The sequence below is a fragment of the Arachis stenosperma genome, chromosome 6, assembly GCF_014773155.1.
Source record: "Arachis stenosperma cultivar V10309 chromosome 6, arast.V10309.gnm1.PFL2, whole genome shotgun sequence".
Taxonomy (NCBI): Eukaryota; Viridiplantae; Streptophyta; class Magnoliopsida; order Fabales; family Fabaceae; genus Arachis; species Arachis stenosperma.
The window spans coordinates 51,290,414-51,301,875 of record NC_080382.1 but is presented as its reverse complement, the minus strand read 5'-3'; the positions used below and the strand labels follow the sequence as shown (position 1 = coordinate 51,301,875).

General features: G+C 37.1%; 1 pseudogene; it reads right to left on the bottom strand.

The window, feature by feature from the left end:
* Positions 1 to 2,268: 2,268 nt before the first annotated feature.
* LOC130936975 (5S ribosomal RNA) lies at positions 2,269 to 2,387 on the bottom strand (annotated as a pseudogene).
* Between the last annotated feature and the right edge of the window lie 9,075 nt (positions 2,388 to 11,462).

Genomic DNA, 11,462 nt, shown 5'->3' with positions numbered 1-11,462 from the left:
CAACGCTCTTGCCAACTGATTTATAAATGTAACGTGTTTTAAAGAGGTATAAAAATATGTTAATATTTTTTTTGAAAATTAAAATTTTGAAAAAAAAAGCACAAGGAAAACACGAAAACACGCAGAACAAGACAAACCAAAGATCAAACAAGAAAAATTAACAAGAACAACTTGAAGATCAAGGAAGAATAAAGAACACAAATTCGAAAATTTAAAGGAAAATATAAAATATACAATTGACACCAAACTTAAAATATAAAACTAAACTCACATAAAAAAAACAAAAATTCAAATAAAGAAAAATAATATTTTTGAAAAAAATTTTAAAAAGGAATAATAGAAGATGCAATCCTAGTGACTGTAAACTAAAAAGATAAATTTTTCCTAATCTAAGTAACAAGAATCACCTTCAGTTGTCCAAACTCAAACAATCCCCGGCAACGGCGCCAAAAACTTAGTGCACGAAATTGGAAATCACAATTCTTGTCACAACTTCGCACAACTAACCAGCAAGTGTACTGGGTCGTCCAAGTAATACCTTACGTGAGTAAGAGTCGACTCCCACGGAGATTGTTGGTTTGAAGCAAGCTATGGTTATCTTGTAACTCTTAGTCAGGATATAATATCAATAATAATTTTTAGTTTTAATTGTAAAAAGTCAAAGGGCATAAAATAAATAATTGTTACTCAATAATGGAGAATATGTTGGAGTTTTAGAGATGTTTGTCTTCTGAATTCCTGTAACATACTGCTTTCTTACTTTCAAAAATTGCAAGGCTCCTTCCATGGCAAGCTGTATGTAGGGTGTCACCGTTGTCAATGGCTACTTTCCATCCTCTCAGTGAAAATGGTCCAAATGCTCTGTCACAGCACGTCTAATCATCTGTCAGTTCTTGATCATGTCGGAATAGAATCCCTTGATCCTTTTGCATTTATCATCACGCCCAACCATCGCAAGTTTGAAGCTCGTCACAGTCATTCAATCCTTGAATCCTACTCGGAATACCACAGACAAGGTTTAGACTTTCCAGATTCTCATGAATGCCGCCATCAATCTAGCTTATACCACGAAGATTCTAATTAAGGAATCTAAGAGATACTCATTCAATCTGATGTAGAACGGGCTTGTTTGTCAGGCACACGTTCATGGATTGAGGAAGGTGATGAGTGTCACGGATCATCACCTTCTTCATAGTGAAGCGCGAATGAATATCTTAGATAGGAACATGCATGTTTTGAATGGAAAACAGAAATAATTGCATTAATTCATCGAGTCGCTGCAGAGCTCCTCACCCCAAACAATGGGGTTTAGAGACTCATGCTGCCAAAAGGTACAAATTTCAGATCTAAAAATGTCATGAGATACAAAATAAGTCTCTAAAAGTTGTTTAAATACTAAACTAGTAACCTAGGTTTACAGAAAATTAGTAAACTAAGATAATTGGTGCAGAAATCCACTTCTGGGGCCCACTTGGTGTGTGCTGGGGTTGAGACTTAAGCTTCTCACGTGCTTGGGCTGTTTCTGGAGTTGAACGCCAGGTTGTAACGTGTTTTTGGCGTTGAACTCCAACTTGTAACCTGTTTCTGGCGCTGGACGCCAGACTGCAACATGGAACAGCCGTTGAACGCCAATTTACGTCATCTATCTTCGTGCAAAGTATGGACTATTATATATTGCTGGAAAACCCTGGATGTCTACTTTCCAACCCAATTGAGAGCGCACCAATTGGATTCATTTAGCTCCGAAAATTCCATTCCGAGTGCAGGGAGGTCAGAATCCAACAGCATCAGCAATCCTTTTTCAGCCTAAATCAGATTTTTGCTCAGCTCCCTCAATTTCAGCCAGAAAATATCTGAAATCACAGAAAAACACACAAACTCATAGTAAAGTCTAGAAATATGAAATTCTATTAAAATTCTATTGAAAACTAATTAAAACATGCTAAAATCTATATGAAATTACCCCCAAAAAGCGTATAAAATATCTGCTCATCAGTCACCCATCCTAGTACTACTCACGCACAAGCACGCTTAATTCCGGAGTTCTGATGGGATCCATTGTAATAGTGCTGGTATGATCGCATCTATTAAAGTGTGCACACAAAATTATCATAAGCATGGGGCGCGACATAGAGTAACTCGAGCCCCAAAGCCTTACAGGGACCGCAGGAGCCTGAGGAAGATCAGGCGATTGAGGATCACTTTAAGGTATCCTTCTCGGGATAGAATCGTTTAAAGAAAGAGGGTCAGTACGACGTAAAAAAAAAAGAGGTGCAACACGAGGACTTCCTAAGAGGTTACCCATCCTAGGACAACTCATGCACAAGTACGCTTAATTGTGGAGTTCTGATTGGATCTGGTGCATTAGTGATGGTATGATCGCACCTATTAAAGTGTGCGCACACAATTATCAAAAGCGTGGGGCGCGACATAGAGTAACTCGAGTCGCGAAGCCTTGCGGGGACTACGGGAGTGATGTTAGGATTTTTGCCAGTAAAGAAGTTCATAAATACAGTCGCGTTGTAGATATAGTCTCTAAACCGACAGAAATCCTTTCGTGCAAACGTTTTAGTTGTCACAAGTAACAAACCCCTTTAAAATTGATAACCGAGTATTTAAACCTCGGGTCGTCTTCTCAAGGAATTGCAGGGAGGTATGTTCTTATTATTGGTTATGAATCCTGTAAATTAGGGGTTTTAGAAATAAGGGAGAAGTATGACAAATAATTTAAATGGTAATTAAAAATAAATAAATAACTGTAAAATAAACTTTTGGCAAGGTGTAAGAACTGGAAGTCCTATCCTTATCAATTGTGATGAGAATTGAGTTTGAATCCCACTTAGTTAACCTTTACTAACAAAGGAAGGTTAAGTGGACTGATTAGCTTAATTCTCAAGTCCTAGTCAACTCTTGTGGAGAGGCTAGCTTTAGAGCAATCCTAATGCAATCAGAATCTGCCCATTTCAACCACTGTTTTATTTGACAGCTCAAGCGTTACCAATCACTTAACCCAAGCCAAAAGGGGGAAAAATCTAAATTAAATTAAAAGCATTCGTATAAATAAAGCAAGGCTAAAGTAAATCCAAAGTACCTCAAATAATATTAATTAAGAAAATCATAACATGAATGTAGCATAAGCCAAATTGAAAAGATAAATAATAATTCAAGTAATAAAATAAAAGCATTAGAGTATCCCAAATGGAAGAAAAATATAAAGTAAAAGGAATATAAAACCTGGGATCGAGGGTCACTCTTAAAACTAAGAGAAGTCCTAAATCCTAATCCTAAGAGAGAGGAGAGAACATCTCTCTCTCTCTGAAAACTACATCTAAAATAATAAAAAGAGAATTATGAATGGCATCATTATGAATGGATGCATTCCCCCCACTTTATAGCCTCTAATCTGTGTTCTCTGGGCCGAAAACTGGGTCAGAAACAGCCCAGAAGTCACTTCCAGCGCTTTCTGGTCCGTACAGGTCACGAAAAAGTGACGCGGCCGCATGGCTCACGCGGCCGCGCGGGTTGCGTTCCTGCCAGGTCACGTATCCGCGTGACTCACGCGTTCGCGTCGTTTGGCGTCGAAGCAGCTATGGGAAGTTATATATCAAATCGAAGCCCCGGACGTTAGCTTTCCAACGCAGCTGGAACCGCGTCGTTTGGACCTCTGTAGCTAAAGTTATAGCGGTTTGAGTGCAAAGAGGTTAGGCTGGACAACTTAGCAATTTCTCCAACTTATTGTATTCCTTCCACTTTTGCATGCTTCCTTCCCATCCTCCAAGCAATTCCTGCCTTATAATATCTAAAAACACTTAACACACATATCAAGGCATCTAATGGTAATAAGAGAGGATTAATAATAAGTAAATATAAGATCAAAGAAGCATGTTTTCAATCATAGCACAAAATCAGGAAGGAAAATGTAAAACATGCGAATTGTATGAATAAGTGAGTAAAGAGTTAATAAAAACTACTCAATTGAGCATAAGATAAACCATAAAATAGTGGTTTATCAACCTCCCCACACTTAAACAATAGCATGTCCTCATGCTAAGCTTAAGAGAAACTATAAAGAGATGAATAGGAATGGTAGGATGTATGAAATGCAACCTATCTATATGAATGCAACTACATGCACAAATGTTTCTACTACCTACTTGGTTAAAAATAAATAAGTTCTTCAAGACAAATATGAATTAAATTTCACTAATTCAAATCACAGAATAAAAAGCAAGTAAACTTGTAAGAAGATAGCTAATGAAAGCAGGGAACATTGAATCAAGCATTGAACCCTCACTAGTAGTGTGTATCACTCTAATCTCTCAAGTGTCTAGAGTCAATCACTCTATTCTTCTCTAATCATACTTTCTAAACTTTTGTTCCTCATCTAATCAATCAACAAATATTTAGCATACCAATGCAAACATCATGAGGTCTTTTCAAGGTTGTAATGGGGCCAAGGTAAGGGTGAAGGTATATATATGTCTAAGTGAGCTATAAATTGAATCCTTGAGTAGTCTAAGATCTCACCTAACATATACATACTATAAAAATTTTAAAATCATACTTAGCTTCCCATAATTTTCCCACTTTTTATCACATACTCATGTATCAAATTTATTTTTGATTTTACTTCCGTGTGCATTGATTTCTCTACTAAACTTATTATTGGGGTAATTTTGTCCCCTTATTCATAAATATATAATAAATTTTTTTTTTAAACATAAACAGAACATATATCAATGCACATGGTGTTTTTAATTTAAATTTGTTTCACATGAGCATACTCCCAAAAATCCTTATTATTTTATTGAATTAATCTTTTCCAATCAACCCATGTTCCCATGTTTTCCCACACTTAGTGGATACACAACCTCTATCTTAAGCTAATCAAGGATTCAACTTGGGATTTTTAATTTGTTTTTCTGCTTAAGGCTAGTAATTGTGGTTATAAAACAAGAGGAGATTTAAAAGCTCAAGGGGGCTAACAAGGGTGATGTAAAAGGTAGGCTAATTTTGGGACAAGTGAGCTAGATTCAAACAATGGCCTCAATCATATGCAAGCATGCAAATATATTAAATATTGGACATATGATGGTAATTATTTTTGGTGGAAAAATGAATTTCTCCCAAAAAAAACACACCAATCTAACCGGCAAGTGCACCGGGTCGCATCAAGTAATAAAAACTCACGGGTGTGAGGTCGATCCCACAGGGATTGAAGGATTGAGCAATTTTAGTTTAGTGGTTGAATCAGTCAAGCGAATCAAGATTTGGTTGATTGATTGATGATTTGCAGAATTTAAATTGCTTTGAAAGTAAAGGGAATGGGGAATTGGCATGAAATTAAAGGAAACAGAAATTAAAGTGATGAATCTTAAGAAGCAAGAAATTAAATGGCAGAAACTTAAAGAGCAAGTAATGTAAATTGCAAAATCTTAAAGTGCTGGAAATGTAAATGACTTGAATTGTAATGGGAGTTGGGAGTTGGATTTGCAGAAATTAAACAAGGAAAAGTAAAATTTCATCGAACAGAAGAGTAATTGGGAAATGGGGTTGGATTGGATTTTAAACAGGAAAGTAAATGAACAAATGAAGTAAGAAACAGAGAATTGAAATGGGAAATTAGATCTCAGGACCCAGAGACTAGAAAACCAAGTCTAGATCTCAATGCCTTCCTAGATCCAACAAGAACAATAGCAATGGAATTGTAAATTGCAAAGTAAATAAAAGAAGAGCAATTAACAGGAAGCTAAATTCAATCAAACAGTAAATAAAAAGAAAGATCCAAGGATGAGATTGAAACAGAATTCCTTCAATTCTCCAACCCAAGATCCAAGACAATTGTAACTGAGCTTAAAGCAATAAAACTAAGAGGAAGAGAGTGGAATTCTCCTTCCCCAAACTAATAAACTAAAGATCTCTCAGTAACTAGAATTCCCAAGGAAAGCTCTATGAAAAATTCTAAAAAGGGAACTCTCCGAAACAAATTGAATTCTAGCCTATTTATACACTTTCTTCAATTGATCTTCAAGCCTTGAGTTGGGCCTTTGCTCTTGGTGGATTTGGGTTGAAAGAGGCCTTGATTGATTGCTCTTGAAGTTTGGAGAAGAACCCAAGTGAACCAATTGAACCGGAATTGAGTTTTGCAAATTTGGATTCAAAGTTAGCCTCAAAGTTAGGGGGCTAACTTCAAGGCTAACTTTTTCTAGCAGCAAACACAACTTCCTGCATCTCACGTTGGGGCCAACGTTAGGGGGCTAACTTTGACCCTAACGTTGGCCTTACTTAGTGTTGGAGTGGCGCCAACGTTAGCCTCCAAGTTAGGGGGCTAACGTTGGCGCAAACGTTGGCCTTCCTGGGAGCAAAATTTCATGCCAACGTTAGCCTCCAAGTTAGGGGGCTAACGTTGGCGCTAACGTTGGCACACCCTGGGGAAGATTTCTTATGCCAACGTTAGCCTCCAAGTTAGGGGGCTAACGTTGGCGCAAACGTGGCTAGCCCTGGGAGGAATTTTTAGCTTCCAACGTTAGCCTCCAAGTTAGGGGGCTAACGTTGAGGCTAACTTCAACTCCAACTTCATTCTTCCTGGTTCAATTTCACTTGATTCCTTGTCTTCTCTTATCTTCTAGCCGTTCCTTCTCACTTCAATCCTTTTCCAAGCTTTCTTCACCTATCATAAATCAACCAAACACATCAAAGCTTTGCTTGAAATCATGAGATGTTCATTCTATCCTAATATGCACAAATTATGGCATCAAACCTCATGGAAAAGCATTAATTCACATATGGTTGATTCAATCAAAGGAAGCATGAAAATCTACCTAAATTGGCTTGCTTAAGCCTCAAGAAAGTGCATAATTCAAGTGAAAACAAAAGAAAAAGACTAGTGAAACTAGGCTAAGATGACTTGTCATCACAACACCAAACTTAAAGCTTGCTTGTCCCCAAGCAAGAAATGAATTATGCTCAAAGGTTCTTTCAGCTAAGATGGATTGAGGAACACTTGTAAAGTACAGTGAGAGAAGTGATTAAGTAACAGTGGGGTGAACTCTAAATTGTATGCTCAAGCAAGGGTTTCAGTGCTCATTAGTCTTTACATATTGGGAGTCGTAGGTCTTAGGATTTTCATCCAAATGGTATCATGGAGATCTCTTTATATGTAATCACCTTGAAGCAGCTTATAGTTTTTGTGCTTTGACCTCGACTCTAAGTGTCATGTCTCAAGGCGGCTCTTTAGATAAGCTTTCAATCAATACTCCTAAACCAGTTGGTTTTAAGGTATTAGGTGTTAAAGCACCCCTCAGGATTTACTTGCTCAAGCCTCTTTCCTTGACACACTTCAACCACAAGCATTTACTAGGATAGCAACTCTTTGAATTTTTGTTTCTTTCTTTCTTTTTCTGCCTAGTAATTGATGCTCAGAGCCTTGGGCCATGTTCTTTTTGTTTTTGTATTTTCTTTTCTTTTCTTTTTGTTTTGGTTGCTGCTTCTCGGATCAATTGATTTTTGAGAATCTCCACAATACTTCTTTGAACTTCACATCCTGCCTATGAGCTCCCATGCAAGTTTTCACAAGCATGCAACCTCAAGACATAATCATACAACTAGAACCACCACTTCTCCTAATCTTTTGCTTACCTCAACATTGTTTTAATTCCTCAATCCTTCTTTTCAAAGAACTTTCATGTGATGCATTCTTGAAAATTGAGTGCAAACAAGTTTTGAAGATAAGAATGTTGTGAATAATCAAGCATCTTGCTTATTGAATTATAACGAAAGACTATGCTATGTAGGCAGGCAGGGGTATATAAAGAAAACTATACTATGCAAACATGCAGGACAAATAAGGATACAACCCAACTTTCAATTACAGCAATATTTGATGTAAAACAATCACTTAACAATACAACCTGTTGGAGTTCACTTGCTTTCCCTCTTCTCATCATCATCAATGCTGGCTTTCATGTTCATCTTTTGCTTCTTTGATTGATGATGCTTAATCCCTCCAAAGGCTTGTATGATACTCTGCAATGATATTGAAAGTTGCTTGTTCCCCAAGCACTTAGAACCAGTGGTTAGTCTGCATGATTTATTTGTGGGCTTTTTGAACTTACTTTGGTGTGGGAACACCAAACTTAGTACCTTGCCAAAGGTTTTCATTAACCATGTGTGAAATTCTTTTTTTTTTCTTTCTTTTTTTTTTCAAAAGCAATAAAACTGAAAATAGCAGAATAGTTAATTAGTTTGTCTAAATGCTTGAAGCTAGCATTATGCAGAAGGTGAGAATATATTGTATGATGGAATTTTGGTGGAACACCAAACTTAGAATCCTTCATTCTCCCTTAGATTGTTTTGGTGTGCAACACCAAACTTAGCTTCTTGCAATATAGATAAAACTAATTAACCTTTTTATTGAAACAGATATAAAAAGAAAGCTACCTCCGGTTGGGTTGCCTCCCAACAAGCGCTCTTTTATTGTCACTAGCTTGACATCTTGCTCTTTGATTATGGAGGTTGAAAATCATAATGCCTCAATTTTTCTCCTCTTGCTGTAGGATTCCTTTCCTCCATGATCTGCACAATCACAAACAATCCAAATGAAAATTGGATATTCTCATGCCAGAATGTAGTCAGAGGATTAGTTGACACAATGTGTCAAACAGTTAATAGGCTTTGAGAGAAAATCAGAAGAAAATTGCTCTTGTTGTACAGAACAACAAGAAACGGACACAGAACCAGAAAAGCAATGTACTCTACTGAGAGAGCAAAGTTAGTGTTAGTTTAGGCAAAAATTCAAACAGTTAGTGGGTTAGTCAAAAATAAAGAAAAAGTGCTTGATCTAAACTTCCACCTCACTTAATCATTGTCAATCTAATCAATCCCCGGCAACGGCGCCAAAAACTTGATGGTAATTATTTTTGGTGGAAAAATGAATTTCTCCCAAAAAAAACACACCAATCTAACCGGCAAGTGCACCGGGTCGCATCAAGTAATAAAAACTCACGGGTGTGAGGTCGATCCCACAGGGATTGAAGGATTGAGCAATTTTAGTTTAGTGGTTGAATTAGTCAAGCGAATCAAGATTTGGTTGATTGATTGATGATTTGCAGAATTTAAATTGCTTTGAAAGTAAAGGGAATGGGGAATTGGCATGAAATTAAAGGAAACAGAAATTAAAGTGATGAATCTTAAGAAGCAAGAAATTAAATGGCAGAAACTTAAAGAGCAAGTAATGTAAATTGCAAAATCTTAAAGTGCTGGAAATGTAAATGACTTGAATTGTAATGGGAGTTGGGAGTTGGATTTGCAAAAATTAAACAAGGAAAAGTAAAATTTCATCGAACAGAAGAGTAATTGGGAAATGGGGTTGGATTGGATTTTAAACAGGAAAGTAAATGAACAAATGAAGTAAGAAACAGAGAATTGAAATGGGAAATTAGATCTCAGGACCCAGAGACTAGAAAATCAAGTCTAGATCTCAATGCCTTCCTAGATCCAACAAGAACAATAGCAATGGAATTGTAAATTGCAAAGTAAATAAAAGAAGAGCAATTAACAGGAAGCTAAATTCAATCAAACAGTAAATAAAAAGAAAGATCCAAGGATGAGATTGAAACAGAATTCCTTCAATTCTCCAACCCAAGATCCAAGACAATTGTAACTGAGCTTAAAGCAATAAAACTAAGAGGAAGAGAGTGGAATTCTCCTTCCCCAAACTAATAAACTAAAGATCTCTCAGTAACTAGAATTCCCAAGGAAAGCTCTATGAAAAATTCTAAAAAGGGAACTCTCCGAAACAAATTGAATTCTAGCCTATTTATACACTTTCTTCAATTGATCTTCAAGCCTTGAGTTGGGCCTTTGCTCTTGGTGGATTTGGGTTGAAAGAGGCCTTGATTGATTGCTCTTGAAGTTTGGAGAAGAACCCAAGTGAACCAATTGAACTGGAATTGAGTTTTGCAAATTTGGATTCAAAGTTAGCCTCAAAGTTAGGGGGCTAACTTCAAGGCTAACTTTTTCTAGCAGCAAACACAACTTCCTGCATCTCACGTTGGGGCCAACGTTAGGGGGCTAACTTTGACCCTAACGTTGGCCTTGCTTAGTGTTGGAGTGGCGCCAACGTTAGCCTCCAAGTTAGGGGGCTAACGTTGGCGCAAACGTTGGCCTTCCTGGGAGCAAAATTTCATGCCAACGTTAGCCTCCAAGTTAGGGGGCTAACGTTGGCGCTAACGTTGGCACACCCTGGGGAAGATTTCTTATGCCAACGTTAGCCTCCAAGTTAGGGGGCTAACGTTGGCGCAAACGTGGCTAGCCCTGGGAGGAATTTTTAGCTTCCAACGTTAGCCTCCAAGTTAGGGGGCTAACGTTGAGGCTAACTTCAACTCCAACTTCATTCTTCCTGGTTCAATTTCACTTGATTCCTTGTCTTCTCTTATCTTCTAGCCGTTCCTTCTCACTTCAATCCTTTTCCAAGCTTTCTTCACCTATCATAAATCAACCAAACACATCAAAGCTTTGCTTGAAATCATGAGATGTTCATTCTATCCTAATATGCACCAATTATGGCATCAAACCTCATGGAAAAGCATTAATTCACATATGGTTGATTCAATCAAAGGAAGCATGAAAATCTACCTAAATTGGCTTGCTTAAGCCTCAAGAAAGTGCATAATTCAAGTGAAAACAAAAGAAAAAGACTAGTGAAACTAGGCTAAGATGACTTGTCATCAACATATAGAATGGAACAAAATAAAGATTACAATCATAGAGAAGTGAACACACAAGAAGAAAAATTTATGGTTAAATAATGTAACCATGTAATTAAGCTCAAATCTCACAGGTTGTGTGTTCTTTGGCTCAAAAACCATGTTCCAATTACAACTTCAAACAAATTTTTAACATAAAAATTTTCAATTTAAATTAGTGAAATTTTTCAAAAATAAGGTCTTAAAAGAAATTTATTATTTTAACCAAAAATTAAATAAACATGCAATCAAACATGCAAATGCAACAATGAACAAATAAAGAAAATAAGAGTATTGGTGTTGAAAAGAAGGTAACTAACCCCTGGAAGTCGGTATTGACCTCCCCACACTTAAAGATTGCACCGTCCTCGGTGCGTGCTAAGATGTGCGAGTGGACGGGGGTTGTGGTTCCTCAGCTGGGGCTTCTTCGGTTCCTTTCCTTGCTGTTGATTTGGGAGTAGCTTTCTCCTTTCCTTTCTTGGTGGTCATCCTGAAAAAGGGAAGAGAAAGTAAATTAAATTCAAATAGATATATATCAAGGAAGAGGACGGGAAAAGTGGTGATGGATGCACATTAGGATGTAATTGACATTAACACATGCTCTCGAGTACATGTGAAAAGCCATCAATGAAAAATAGCTAGTGCAGAAAATGACAAGTGAATGCAAGGTGTTTATTGGCATGCCGGAAAAGGACATGAGTAGCATAGACCAAGCAT